The sequence below is a fragment of the Pinus tabuliformis genome, chromosome X, assembly GCF_031772625.1.
Source record: "Pinus tabuliformis cultivar Carrire ecotype Pingquan chromosome X, CPIR1, whole genome shotgun sequence".
Classification (NCBI taxonomy): Eukaryota; Viridiplantae; Streptophyta; class Pinopsida; order Pinales; family Pinaceae; genus Pinus; species Pinus tabuliformis.
In genome coordinates, this window is record NC_142308.1 from 1,702,372,215 (window position 1) to 1,702,387,865 (window position 15,651).

Here is a 15,651-nt window from a genome sequence, read left to right on the forward strand (position 1 = left end):
CTCAAACTCAAATGGTGAAAATGGTGAGTCCAAATACCATTTTATAGGTTTTGAAAATGAAATTTTTTTTCAAAATTTGATTTTGTTTGGCCTCATGTAACTTTTAACTTGGAAGCTTGGAATGTCGAGAATGGTTTGATTTTCAGGACATTTTGGACGTTTTTCGGCAGTTTCGAGACGGTTCCATGACTGTTGATCCGTCATGGCAGGTATCGTTTTCTCACTGGCACTAATCCATTTTTCCATTGCATTATGCATACTAGCCTCCATTTGACGATACATGTGCCATCGGGTTGATCGCATCATGTTGTGGTTCGTAAACCACTTTCACTCACCGATTTTTTAAATCATGACATGATGGTAGAACCTTCCTTTTCATGGGCATCATAGTTAGCACCCCACTGACATTTTCTGCCCATGTTGCTCTGATCTGAGTAGGCTCAGGAGTCCTCTATGGTCCCACCATGACTTATGCGATGAAGACTCATTCTTCTTTACTTCTTCACTTCGTTCCGGCCTTATACCCTAGAGGCTCCTTTGTGTTGAGTTGTACTACTGCATTGCATTTTGACCATTTGCACCTTTTGGCCTTGAGCTGGCTTCACTTGGACTCGTGTTTAAGCCAACTTTTGACCATGACGACTGCAAAATCAAACTTACATACCTTTGACCTTTGCAACTTGACACATCTTGACCCGTGGAAGGAACACACCTTTGAGTGTCATTGACCAGTTTTCACCTCCCTGCATTGAGCTTAGGAATGTTCCAATCCCAGGAACTAGATCATCTGTTTCACTGACACTCGTTCTTTCCACTGTATTATAGCATTCTTTTATTCTTTTTCCAGCTTAAAGAAAAATACAAAAAAATATATATATTCCAAAAAAGAGCAGGAACGGGACAATATTTTCCTTTATTGTTGGCAGCTAAAGTCAGTCGTGTCGCCCTTGAATAAAGCACTCAAAGCAAAGTCTCCTCTATCTGGGCGGGATTTAGTTTGACTTAGGTACGCCTTAACCTTTTTATTGATTCAGTTCTCCCCCGATTGGTTATCTCTTCCAATCATATGGAGGGTTCGTTCGTGCCTCCTACATGACGAACTTATATAGAGTCATCATATGCTGCCACACAGTCACATTGAGTCATGCTTTTGTTCAAGGGAAGTTAGCCTGAGTCGGCCTCTCTACGGTGTCTCCTGACTCATTTTTCAGTCGACCATCCCTGGTTGTCAGTATCATGTCTATCATCACGTCAGCTATATTGGTCCTTTACTCGTGCCTGTTTGAGAAGGTGTCCATTGACTTCTTGCTGGCAAGTCTTGTCCTTATCAATGATGACATCTTGCTCTGAGGATAGGCCTAGAGCTACACCCTAGCCCTATTTTCATTATTGATAGGTCACCTTGTGCTTAGCATCGATCAGTATCATGGGTTTTTGACTGAGTGGTTTCCCTTGTGTTCGACATCAGCTTACATTATCACACATTGGGATTCGTGCAGTACCTTGGTTTCCATTTGACCCTTTTGGTGGATGCATAGCCTCTGTGTTAGCTTTAATTATTGGTTGGTTTAGAGGGTTTCTGTCGTGCGCTAGCCACATCTTATGCACGCTAGAAACGTACTTCGGTTGGGTTACTACATCTTTTTCGTCTGATTCCTTCAACATTATTGGCCTATGGGTTACACTCGTGCTAGGTTGATGAAGGATGCCTTAATGCCTTCCTTCTAGCGGATCTTTCCCTATCGACTTCGACTCATTGCTCTGGGGAAAATATCTAGAGTCCATTTGGCAGTACCTTGGGGTTTGCAGTCATTAGTGGCAGATTCCTTGTTAACGACAGTGGGGAAACCATCATTGTCTCCTGATTGATAGATTCTTACAGGTGTTCGACTTCAGCTCATCTATTCACACTTGTTAGATTATACTAGGCACCTTGACACTCATTATCCTTATCGGTGAGTAGTCTCGCGTTTGTTAACAGTATACATCAATGACCAGTAATCAAACAATTTCTCACATGATCGACTTCAGGTGATTTATTCCCATGCTGTAGAAATGTACCATGGTGGTCGGTGAAGACCTCAGGTTGTATCAGCATTCATTGGTTCACTTGACAGCTGCTCCTATTGCTGCTAGTTGATACCACTCCACCTTATATGTTGCAGTCATTCATGGCGACATTTTATATGCTAACACCTAAGTTTGCAGTGTAGTACCATCTTACTCCATCATGTTCATTTGGTACTTTTGGGATCAGTCTTTGATATCAGTGGTTTGCTTCATCCTTCAACATCATTGACATTTTTATATGTGACACTCAGACATGTACTCGTTCGATCATGATCAGATGATCCATTATGTATTTTCTAGTCTTTATACTTGTATACTTAGTGGATCCACTTGTACTTGATATGCAGACATGCTGTACTTTCTCTGAGCATGGGTATGCCTGCCTCAGACAGTGTTTCTTTCTGATCTCCTTTTGTGGATTGGCAGGCTGAACTCTGGTGAAGTCCTTCTCGCTTTTTGCAGATTTCCTTTCCATGTACTTTCTTAATACATTTCGGCCATCATGTACCCCTTCTGACCTCATGTATTAGGGGGCATATATTATAGCTCCAAATCTCACTCTTGAGGTTTGTGATGCTGCACTTATGGCCTAGGGCAACCCCTCCTTCCATACCTGGTCCAAAATTTAAAAAACAGTGATTTATTCCCTATACGCGACATTGCCCTGAGTTAAACACGTGTGTACGCGGGTCTGTGTATACCCAACCCGTGTATATGTCTTAAAACACTTCAAAAAAAATAAATCTCCTTAATTTCAGGCAGAGATCACGGGTTTTACCTGTTGATTACCTGTTAGTGCCCATGGCCCAACTGTTCCCAATGAATTCCCAACTAAAAAACTACTTTGGGAGAAGTATAAAAAGGCTTCAATGGGAACGCCTAAGGGAGGAGAGAAGAGAGAGAAAGATTACTATACTGAGATTTCCCTGATCAAGTTTGAAGATCCTAGTGCCTCCTGCACTTCCCCCATCTACAGGAATCCCTTGTTTCCTTATGTGTTGATGTCTATCTACTACTTGAGATATCATGGAGTAATTCATGGAAGGAATTTGTTAAAGGCTTGATACTGGACGAATCCGGAGGACAGTTCCGCTTGGAGCCTGCAAAAGGACGAATCAGGTGAAATTATTCCTTTCTGTACTTTATTTGTCTACAATAGAAGAAACACTTGTCTTTGTTCCTAATATAAATCTTCTTCATGTTTATGATATCGATGTTATGATTCATATGTGAATGGTTGTTTAATTGCATAACTAACTACCTTTCATTATATAATGAAGATGATTTCTTTATGATTTTAGTCCATATACTACTGTACTTTCTTGAATTGATTGTTTTATAGGTTAAAGGAGCGAAGCGAACTCCAAGAATGGTTCGGACCCTGGTAGGATCTTCTCAAACGAAGGACCTCAGGTATGCCCCTTATCGTAGAGTTTGCTTATATTAGCATTATGGCTGTATGGAATATGTGTTTCTCTATATAGATAACCTCTGATTTGCTAGGGTATCAACCCAAGACCTTAGGGGAATTTATCGCTCAACAATAGTGCGAGTTGCAGCCTCACTTGAGACAGTATAGGGGGATTCGAAAACTAGGCTTATGCATCAACAAGGCTATGTGATTTGGTTTAAGGAATTTTTTGTCTTTTAGGCCTGACCTGACCTTCATGAACCCGTATCCATGAAAATCAAGCAATTTTTAGTTAAAGATAGATATAAGCTATGCATAAACATCTAGTCATGCTTGAAATAACATCTAACAGTAGATGCAGATCTTCGTGGAGTAATTAAGATGAAATACTAATAAATATCATTGAATTACACGTAAATACAGAAAATACTCAAATACATAAAAATAGACACAGAATTTCTTAAAAATACTTTATTACTTCAGATCTTCCTTATACAACCTTTTAGACCCTACGAACACAACTACAAGGGCCCACACACTCAACTGTGGACTTACCAAGTTCTCCACGAACTCAGCTGCATGAGGCTTCCCCTTCACCAAGCACACAAAGATATATAGTTACAGGCTCAAAATTATTCCATCCATCAAGTAACTAATTCCCTTAGACCCACTAAGACACCTTTTTATACTCTTTTCTATTACAATACCATGGTCCGTAAACCATGGGAAAATCTCAAAACAGTACCAAAATATAACGGTCTTTAACCTTCTTAAAAATCCTTGACTACTATCTGACCTGTGCTACTCGCACTCTGCTCCTCAAAATATAAAGACTTACAATATTTTAACAAGATTGACTGAGGGGACCCCATGCCAACAGGCCCCCAACACAATTATGAGACTCATCCTCGAGTCACTGTGCTAGTAATTTATGGATCTTTTCTTTCAGGGTCGTGAATGAACACTTCACTAGGTGGAGCACCTTCATGCATTGAACGACTACTTGTATAACTTCTTCGACCAACTTTTTCATAGTTGGTGTTGGGCCTTGAAATTGTCATTCACTTCCATTACATTTTCACTTATATTTCCATATTGTCACCTTCACTCCACCTCCATTTCTTTACATTTACCTTACCATTATCATTATTGGGTCACATTTATGTTTTTCCAAAATTTATTAATTCTTAGTATTTTTAAGTGAATTTATGGTTAAAAATTAGAAAATAATGTGCATACGCTCATACCTAACAAGTGGGATGAGATTGTTGACATGTGTAGGTCAAAAGGAAGCTTCTAAAGGACCCTTATGTGGCCTCCTAGGGCCAAATTCGAATTTGAGTGGAGAAGATCATGGGATCTTAAGAACATGCGTCTCATTTCCTATTTGTATTGAAACTCTAAGAAGATATGTGTCTTATCATTTCCTATTTTGATTGTAACTCTAGAGATATAGGGAGAGCTTCATGGACTCTCATTAATGAAATAGCTTCTCATCTTTTTGTATAAATAGGGGAAGTTTTCTCTTATCATTTTGTGTGTAAAGTTGGGGAATTTCTCATGTTTTGAATAAAGAAGAAGGCTTGCATTTCAAGCTTCGCAACATTCTATCCTCATACTTTTGTATTGGCCATTTGCAATGTGTGATATTTATTTGTTTTCGTAGATTAAGATTTATTTGCTTTCATAGATTAAGATTTATTACTTTCTTAATTACTTTGTAATCTTATGCTAATCAAAGCACCTCAAGAAATGAATTTTCTCTTTTTCAAAATTGGATTGTGTTTGAAGCATTGGAGCATACAGTGATCTTAGTTTTCATTTACATGTTTTTACAATGCTTTCTTAGGATTAGGTTTTACATTCACTGTTTAATCTTATGTAGAGCATTTCAAGAAGGTAGTTCTTCCAAATTTGATTGCTTGAGGCATTTAGAATAGATAATGATTTAGTTTCCTTTCTCATGCTTTTATCATGTTTTTTAGATTAAATTTCTTATCTATTGTGTCATCTCATGTTCAGCGTTTCAAGAAGGTGTTGAAGCCTCAAAAATCGTTGCAACAACATGGGGGATGATCACCCTATCCGAACCTTAAATCAGCTCCTCTTCCATTTAGAATGGTGGTTCCGACTGGTTCAACTAGGTTCAGTTACCTTCTCTCAATCTCCAATGGCTTTAAAATATGACTTTCATTCACCAATGGAAAAGAGACATCAAATCATCATTCTTGATGATCAGGCAAGAAAGTGATCCTTAAGCTGATTTAGGGCTCAGCCAATCCACTACTAAAATTTTCCTCTTTGGGAAGAGGACTTAAAAGAATGTAGAAATTAATCTAAATGCAAACTTATTCTAAGATGCAAACAAAAAGAACTATCTTAATCCTATCTCAATTAGGCATATATAAATCTAACCCAACCAAGAGTAGATATTTAAAATATTGACATTTAAATGTCTCGTTTATGATGAATATCAAGTTAATGAAATAGTTCAATTAACTGACATTATGGATACCAAACACATCCTATTAAGACTTTTTAACTGAAATAATCAATCAACAACACTCGAGAAGAAGTTCACAAAATGATATTGATCATTTAATTAGTAACTTGAATTATTAAACAATAATATGCTGAAGAAGTTCACAACATATCATTATTTATTCATCCAATATTAAAAGACAGATTTATGAGTAAATAGTTACTCAGAAATCAGAATTCAGCCCATAAGAGCAGAGATAAATAACAACATAAAAAAGCAGCAAATTACCCATACCGACAAAAGTGCACAAATATGTAAGTAAATTGACACCATTCTTGTTATCATAAAACAAAACCTGCATTTAAAATAATAGTATTTGAAATACCAATGTATTGAATCCATTTCTCCAGCTCCGGTCTCTAATAGTCCTTTACAATGCCTAAGCTTCTGCTTTCAAAACCAGAGCTACAATAGTGCAAACTCTGTTCATTATACATAACTTAGAATGTAGAAGAAAAACCTCAATAATCCCCAGATCTGAGATTCCACTCCTCCCACCTACAACTCTAAATCCCTATTACAAAAATTCTTTTAGAATTCCAGAATTGCAGAAGAGAGCAGCCCCTATTACATTCTGTAATTTGCTATTTATAATATTTGCAAAGGAATTCTTGAGATGAAAGTTTGTTGAAGAAAATCTGCCCAATCACTTTTATTTGCTCAAAATTCCAATCTTTTAATTGCTGGAGCATTCTCATTGATTAAGATCTTTTCTCCATATCTCTTTTACTGTTTTCCTACAAAAAGAAATCAAAATAAATTAAGATGCAACAATAAAATCAAAATACTATTTCTGGCATTAAAACAAATCCAATCAAATTTAATTTAAATAAATCATTGAAAATAAAATATAAACTCTATTAATGCTTGGGATGGTTTAATTGGGCAATGATATTATTGATGAGAGAATCTACAATTAGAAGAGGCTTAGGACAAATGAAAATGCAGAAAATAACTCAAAGAATTGTTTTTGTTTTAGAAATTCGGATCTTGATTTTCTACATGATCTTTAATCCAATTAATGACCAAATCTATTAGTGAAACCTCCTCAAAAATTTTCTTCTTGATTTTATCTTTCCAATGAGCCGTCTTCAGCCTCATTTGGCCAAGTATAACTCAATCTATAAGTCTCCAAAGTTGATGAGTCAAAACTGGCACAAACCTGGAAATTCTGTTGTTGGGCTAAAAATCAGAATTTTAATTAAAAATCTAATCCTAAGTTAGAATTCTAATTAATTCTAATTTAATTATTAATTATAAATTAAACTAATTATTAACAAACTATTTATTATAATTAACTATTTATAAATTAATTAATTTAAATAAAATTTGATTTTTAATTCAATTAAATTAATTAAATTTTATATATTAATTAAATTAAAATTAATTATTTAAATCTTAAATAACTATTTTAATTTCAACCTACCACTATCCTACCTCTTTATTCATTCTTATTCCACTCACATATGAGTGAATTTGGAAAATTAAAACTAAATGAATCATGCACCAAAATTAATGTCCCGTTGCCTTATGACTTCGGTGATCACATATCGGTGAATGAGGATTATCACAGTATTTTTTAGAATATTTTGATAAGAAATTTGCGATGTGATGCATTGATTGTATTGTTAATTTTTATTTTGATATTAAATCATTTTATCTTAACATTCCATTACCATTTGACTTATTCATATGAATGTTAATTTAAAACAAAACAAAATGTAAGTTTTATGAAAACTAAGATTAATGCCCCAAGTCCTTTGACCTTTACTGTTGTTGGGAAAAGTATCCAATACGGAATGACCCTATCCCACTCTAAGGGTGATAGTACCTCAGCAACAACCGAATGCAAAGCTATTCAAGATTACTTCTTTATGAGATGTAAGAGAGAGGAGAAAGAGATCCACTAACCGTTATCTTCCGCTAATGGTTGATCCAATCTTCCCTCTTTGCTGCTTGCTCCCAGCTCCTTGCTCTTTCACTGGCCCAGCTACACAGAGATCCTGCAAAAGCACAAGAAAGGGAAACTACAAGAAGCATACATCCATAACTGATTCAAGGATTAGAATAAATCAAACATACAAGTATCAATACGCCACAAAGACACATGCATATAGAAGAACCTCAAGTGCTTTATTAATGGAAGAAGTAAAGTTCTGAGAGTGTTACAACCATAAGAGGCCCAATCCAGCAACACCTCCCAGCAGAAAGAAATCTCCTCTTCACCTCCTTCAAAGCAATCACCCAATAGTTCTATGCACAAACCAACAGCACTTCCTTACATTCACAAGATTCCAGCCTCTATAGACCTCATGAGAGAGCTCTATATATAGGAGTTTTGGAGAAAGGATGAGTCAGCTTGAGCTTGGCATGGAGCTGACTAGTGTCCTCTCCCACTTCAGTTTTTCTTCAGTTCTTGAGTCCACTTGGAGTTTCCTGTTTCCACTTGGAGATCTAGATCCTCTTACTCATGACAAGGCGAATTCCCTGATCCAAGTGTCATTTTGGAAGCTTCCTGGGCATTTGACACCTTGCAGAATGACTGTGCCACTTGGCGAATCTCGCCCAGCGCAGGTAGCCTTCATTAGAGTTGACATTCAGCGCAGGTACAGAGTGGAGCAGTTGACATTTAGCGCAGATGCTCAGTGGAGCAGTTGACATGATCCAGAATTAGCTTGTTTTTGAGTGTTTTCAGGTGGAGAACTGATATTTAGTGCTGTGGTTTGCTGACCTTGTTCCTCTAGGGGTAGGAACAACATGTTTAGGGACTTTGGATCCCTCATATTATTGACATTTCATGCTTCATGCTGTAAGGCACAAAAATGTCTATAACAGTTGCCCCCTAAAGTATGAGGTCGTTTATCGGGTGAAATGCTTTATCAGGAGGATCCGAAGTTCATTCAATCGCTGAGAGGTGACCTGTAATAAATACAATACAATACATTATTTTTTCATTCTGCTTTCATGATCTAGCTGAGGCGGGCATTCCCATGCTCAGCTTTATAAATTCATTTTGGTACATTGAACAGACGATCGTCTGATGGTAGACTGATAATTCTCTGCTGAAATTATCATCCTTTGAGTAGGATGATCATCTGCTGCAATGATGTACATATCAAATGTCTTTATATTTCCTGAATATATATCGCAGCCCGGATGGATGAAACTAGATCCGGGGTCTTCAAACTCGTTCGATCTTCACTCTAAGTACAAGTCAATCCATGTGAGAATTGCGCTGAAGTCGAACATGGAAAGACATCGCTTGATTACCGGTCAATAATGTAAACCGTTAACAAGCGCGAGAGGAATCACCAATAATGACAATGACCCTCAAGGTACTGCAGTACAATTCACGTGGTGTGAATAAACGACTTGGCGTCGAACACCACGCAAAATCTTCTGGTCGAAGGTCATTAATGTATACCTGTCACCGGAAGTGAGAAACTTTCCATTGAGGCATGCAAGCTTCAAAGTACTGAGGGGGTTGTTCCTAGATCAACTTCTTGGATAATGAGCTGAAGTCGACAAGAAGCGATCCGTCAAAGGAGGGCCTTAATGAATCCCACATCAGTGACACGGAACGGAGCTAATGATTTTAGTGGAGGTGAAAACAATCTGTGAAATATGATTCAGGGTGGCGATCATGGATGGATGAAGGATAATATATGGCAGTGGATGGGACACGGTTGACTCTTTCTAAACAACATCTCTTGAACATATAACGACATTGATGTGATGGATCGGTAGCATTACCCCAAATGTGGATGGTTTGGCGAAGACCATGGTGATGAGACCGGTGAATGAAACAACCCAACCCGATGTGATACGGAGGACAAAGTGTCATGTTCAAGAGCGACTTGCTACCATTAAAGCTTTGAGGTTCTCCCAATTTTTCCCCTGTCATTTTTGACCAGTACCTCTTTATTTTTGTCAAGCTTGAGGAGGATAACATATGCTTGTTCTATAACCTGCCCTTCGGGCAAGCCCATCGCTATGTTTTAACGAGCCTAGCGATAGGGAAACTCGTTCTCGTCTAAAGACAAGTTTGTCGCTATTTAATCATTTTAACGAGTCTAACGACAAGGAAAACTCGGTCCTTTTCATTTTTAGAGAGTCTGAAAAGGTACAGAAAGTTAACTCCAAAATTCCTTTTTCGTCATCTAATCCCTTAAGTCCGAAAAAGTATAAAACAATACAGAAGGGATGAGTTTTCGATAACTTTAACGAGCCGAATAAAACAAGTGCTCGACCTTTTTGTGCAATAATCCCTCAGGTCCAAAAGATTAAAATCTAGAGGAGGGATAGCTCTTCCGGTTAATTTAACAAGCTGGAAGGCCAAAAATCGGCAAACTTTTCATATTTTACGAGTCAGGAGAAAAGAGCTCAAAGAAGACTCGTCTTTTGAGGAACGAGTGACAAACAGGGATAGCAGCAGATTCCAGGTACAGGTTGGAATTTTCCAATCACGGCAGTGTCACAAGGATGGCTAAATGAAATCACTCTTCGCAGCTGTTCCTAAAAATAGGTAAACAATGATATGGAGGTGAACGATTGGCCAAATGAAATGGAGGTGGCGGGTGCAAACACGACCAAGGCTTTTATGGCTAATAAATTTACGATCACAATGGTTATTTACCGGAATAGGTTCATTTTTTAACGAGCTTAAACTCTGGAGGAAACTCTTGCTCACACTTTTCTATTTTTTAACGAGCATAAATTCCACGGTAAAACTGCTCGATCTTATGTTTATTTTTTAACGAGCATGAACTATGTGCTAAAACTGCTCGGTTATATGGTCAAATTTTGATTTTTTACCATTACTAGCTTTTCTCTTTTCAAGTATAGTACTGCATTTTCAATTGCTGCAACAAACTTTGTTAGAAATGAATAATATTTGCATGAAAATGAGATTATAACCCTAATATTTTACTTTAAACTGCGTAAAAAGCCATTAAAAGGTGTTTTTACCTCTCATTTACCATTTCATTTGCATTTGGTTTGTTGGAGCTCTGGAGGTGCCTCTTCCCCCTTGATTTTCACCAGCTGATTCCGGGAGATTCTGCGGACGATTTTCGGCGCCGTCTGGACCAGGTAGGAGCTAAACCCTAGCTCTTTCTTTTCATGGTTTCATTTTCCTGTTTCATGCCTGTTTTCCAGTATTTCTGAGCCCCAGGGGTTTTGCAAAATCGCCCTAGTTCCAGCGCAGGTTCCCCTTTCGAAACCTGCGCTGAAGGTCAAGCTGCCTTAAGGCAGCCTGACCCTCAGCGCAGGTGGGAGACTCTCTGCCTGCGTTGGGCTCAGAAAACTGAGTTTTCAGGTCATTTTTTGATGATTTTTCGCCAGTTTTTCATCAAAATCAGGAACTTACTCCTTCTCTTTGTTTGCTTTGCAGGGAACTTTGAACAAAATGTCCCTTACGTGGTGAGAACGAGAACATGAAGAGGAGGACATGATTGCCCTCCATGACCCTGTCACGGTGAACGCGTTGCAGAACTGTGGCCTGCTGAAGTTTTTCCGTATCTCTAGTATGAGAGCACAGATTTCTTTGTTGCAGTACATGCTTGATGCTTGGGATCCTGTTAACCAAGTGTTCCAGATTAGGGGAAAGGCCATCCCCTTGACCATAGAGGACATGTACTTCTTGACTGGACTGTCAAGACAAGGTGCCCCCATTTCCTTGTCAGGTACGGCCCGGGGGACTAATTCCACCAGAGATTATGTCCGCTAGTATTGTAGGGAAGGTTCTCAGCCAAGCAGAGACGGCAAGATTGTTATCCGTGAGATTACTGATCGGGCTCTCAGGTCCATTCTGTTCACTATTGGTAGGATGGCCGGTAGTGCAGCTCTACATGTTGCCAACAGGTCTTATATGCAGCATGCCTTGGAGTGTCTCCAACCGAAAGTATTCAACTGGTGTGATGCAGTACTTGTTCAGATGAAAAGTCAATTGACCAAGGTAAAGGACGGGAAGCTGAAGAACTTTGGATTTAGTTATATTCTGACTGCCTTCGCCTTGGAGAAAATGCCACTGATGCAGCCTCAGTACATCATACTCGACTTGCCTTCTCCGATCGAGCCACGCATGCAGAGGTGGGTCGACCACATGTCTAGGCATGCTGGTCAACCTCAGATTACTTTTACTGAGGCCTTCTTTAGGTGGTTCGAGCGCCAGGGGATGGCGTTTTCCGAGTATCCATATGTGGGTATGGATTTCCGAGGTGATCCGGATTTGGTGCTACCGGATGGCGAACAGTGGGGTGCTATTGGTAAACTCCTTGACCATATTACTGCTTACTGTTCTTATTCATAATGTTGCTGTGCTTTATTCTATCAAGACTTTTAATCGTACTCTTGGGTGCATGCAGATATTGGTCCTGTTCATCCAGCAGTTCGTCCAAGATCGCCAGTTGCTGCCCCGGCAGTGGAGCCTGCTAGGAGAGTTGTTATTCGCGATCTTGACGATACTGAGACCCTTACAGCTGTGCAGGAGTAGGTAGAGAGCCTTACTCGTGGTCTTCCAGATGTACAGATCGACGAGTTACCTTTACAGCTGTAGCGACATACTATTGGTGTGCCTAGACGATGGACCCGTCTCTTGCGCATGATTGCACAGGCCGTGACGTACTATCATGAGCACCACTAGGCTAGGGTGCCCCCTAGCATCTTTTTGAGTTCCAGGTCATATGACCAATTTTGTCTTGGTTACAGAACATTATGTATGAACTATATAAACATCTTATATATATTTTGATTTTCGAGTTTTATTCTGGTTGATTTGCGTGATCCATATGTACAATCTTTGATGATGTGTCCTTTTTATAAATGTTGCAAATGTCTATCTAACACATAGTTTGCTAATGAGTCAGTTAATGTGTTTAAGTTTCTTGAAATATGTTGATATTGAATTGAATCAAATCGTCTTTCCAAGATCTTAACCCTTAGGAACATGCGATAAATAGCTGGATTGCGAACAAAATATATACCACTGAGTTGTAGTATTACGAGCTGTGAGTCTAGCCTGACAATTTGTCGGCGCATGCCACGTGTGATGGCATCAGAGAGTAGTTCTATCAACGCGCTATACTCAGCGATGTTATTCGTTGATTGCCCAATACATACACCTCTGAAACTTACTAACTCGCCGCTTGGATCAAAAATGGCCCAGGCTGCGGAGGATAGGTTCCGCGAACTACGACTCGCTCCGTCGGCATATCCAACACATGTCTCCATAAGGTTCAACATCTGCAACGAATGAAAAAGGTGGATCACTCGACGAGAACAAACACTTTAGCGAAAACAAAACACAACAAAGCATGCAGGTTACTATTTAAGCATAGTAACGCTTGAGGTACAGCCCGTAGCGGGGCTGCGCCAGCGGAATTCCGTCGCAATCCATTAACTCGTAGGCTCCTTTTGCTAACACACTCTTAACAATATAGGGGCTCATCCATAAGGACTTGAATTTTCCTGCTCCCAATTTATCGGATTCTTGGTCATAAAGCAAGACCAAATCACCTTCTGAGAAGACACGGGGTTTGACATTTTTGTCGAACTGAGCCTTGACTCGTTTCTTATGGGCCTCGTTAGCCAAAGCGGCATCACGACGGGTTTCATCCAACTGGATTAATTCCAAGAAACGAGCCTCTTCTTCTGAAGTTTCGGGGAGAAGATCGATTGCGAGTTTAAGCGACGAAATTTCGCACTGGATTGGCAAGACTGCTTCCAGGCCATACACCAGTTGAAAAGGTGTGAACCCGGTTGTGTTCTTTACCGACGTTCGGTAAGCCCACAAGGCTGAGTACAGGATTAGGTGCCACCTTCTTTTATGAACCCCAATCATCCTTTGCAACATACGCTTCAGGACCTTGTTGATTGCCTCAACTTGTCTGTTGGCTTGTGGATAATATGGGGTAGAGCTGTCGTGAGATAGCCCTAGCTTGGCAGCTAATTCGACCATCATGTGATTGCAAAAATACGACCCATGATCTGTAACTATAGCCTGTGGTACGCCGAACCTGGCGACTACATGATTGAAAAAGAAAAGGGCAACTGTTTCACCAATGTTATCCAATGTAGTCATCGCCTTGGCCCATTTGGTAAAATAGTCAACAACGAATATAATATACCCATGCCCCCCGGTCGAGGTGGGGTTACATTGCATGAAATCAATGCCCCACTTGGCGAAGGGCCCAACAGCAACTATCGGTTGTAAAGGTGCGGGTGGTCATCTGGTTTTTCTATCAAAAATTTGACAAGCATGGCAACTTCTGACAGAGGTTATGCAATCTTTGAACATGGTTGGCCAGAAGTATCCTGCTCGTAAGATTCTTTGTGCTGTTGCATATCCAGACTGATGCCCCCCACACGCACCTGAATGACAATCATTCAGGGCTTTTTCGGCCTCCTCATGGGTAAGGCACCTCCTCAGAACTGTATCGACACCACGACGGTAAAGTGTATCACCGACGATCATGTAGTCTTTTGCTTGGTATCGTATACGTTTTTGTTCGGAGCGAGAGGTGTTAGGCCTGAACTTTTGGGTTTGGAGATAAACTATGATATCTCCATACCACTCATCGCTTACAGATATTAGAAACAAACTTTCATCCACGATTGACTCTTCTGATGTTTCATCGTTGGATGATGATGGGAGATCGCACAATAATTCTGCGAAAACTAGAGCTTTCTTTGATTTGGATTTCACAAATTCCAGATCAAACTCTTGAAGGATCGCTATCCATTTTGAATATTTTCCCCCCAGCAACTGTCGCGACAGTATATAAGTCAAGGGGTTGCAATCTGACAAGATGGTAGTTTTCCGAAAGAGGACATAATGTCGAAACCTTTGAATCGCTTGAACAGCTGCAAGCGCTAGTTTTTCCACATAATAATATTTACTTTCTGTATCGTTTAAGTTTTTACTTAAATAATAGATAGGATGTTCAATTCCATCGACTTCTTGAACTAAAACCATCGCAATGGTCGTATCTGCTGCAGCCAGATACATGTTAAAATCTCTTTGATAGTCCGGGGCGTACATTAATGATGCTTTTACTAGACAATCTTTCAGAGCATCAAAGGAAGCTTGCGCCACCTGGTCCCAGACAAAAGCTACATCATTTTTCAAAAGACGAGTATAACCCTTAGCAAGTTCTGCGTAATTTGGAATGAACCTCCTCAGAAAGTTCGCTTTCCCTTGGAGTTTCTGAATCTGAAGCAAATTTGAAGGTGGAGGCAAATTAATGATTGCCTGAACCTTACAGGGGTCGAGACGAATCCCATCCTTAGAGACTACAAAGCCAAGTAAACGACCAGAACCGACGCAAAACACACATTTGTGTGGATTGAGTCTTATCTTGTAGTGTCGGCAACGTAGAAATATCGCTCTTAAATGCTGCGGATGATCAGTCCGCTTTCGCGAATGAGCCGAAAGATCGTCGAGATAAGGTTGAACAATGTTCTTGATGTCATGGAAGGCATAATTCATTGCCCTCTGAAACGTCGCCCCTGCGTTCTTTAAACCAAAGGGTAATTTTCGATAAGCGAATGTGCCCCATGGACAAATAAATGCAGTCTTTGACTGGTCTTGTGGGCGGATATTTATTTGATTATACCCGGAAAATCCATC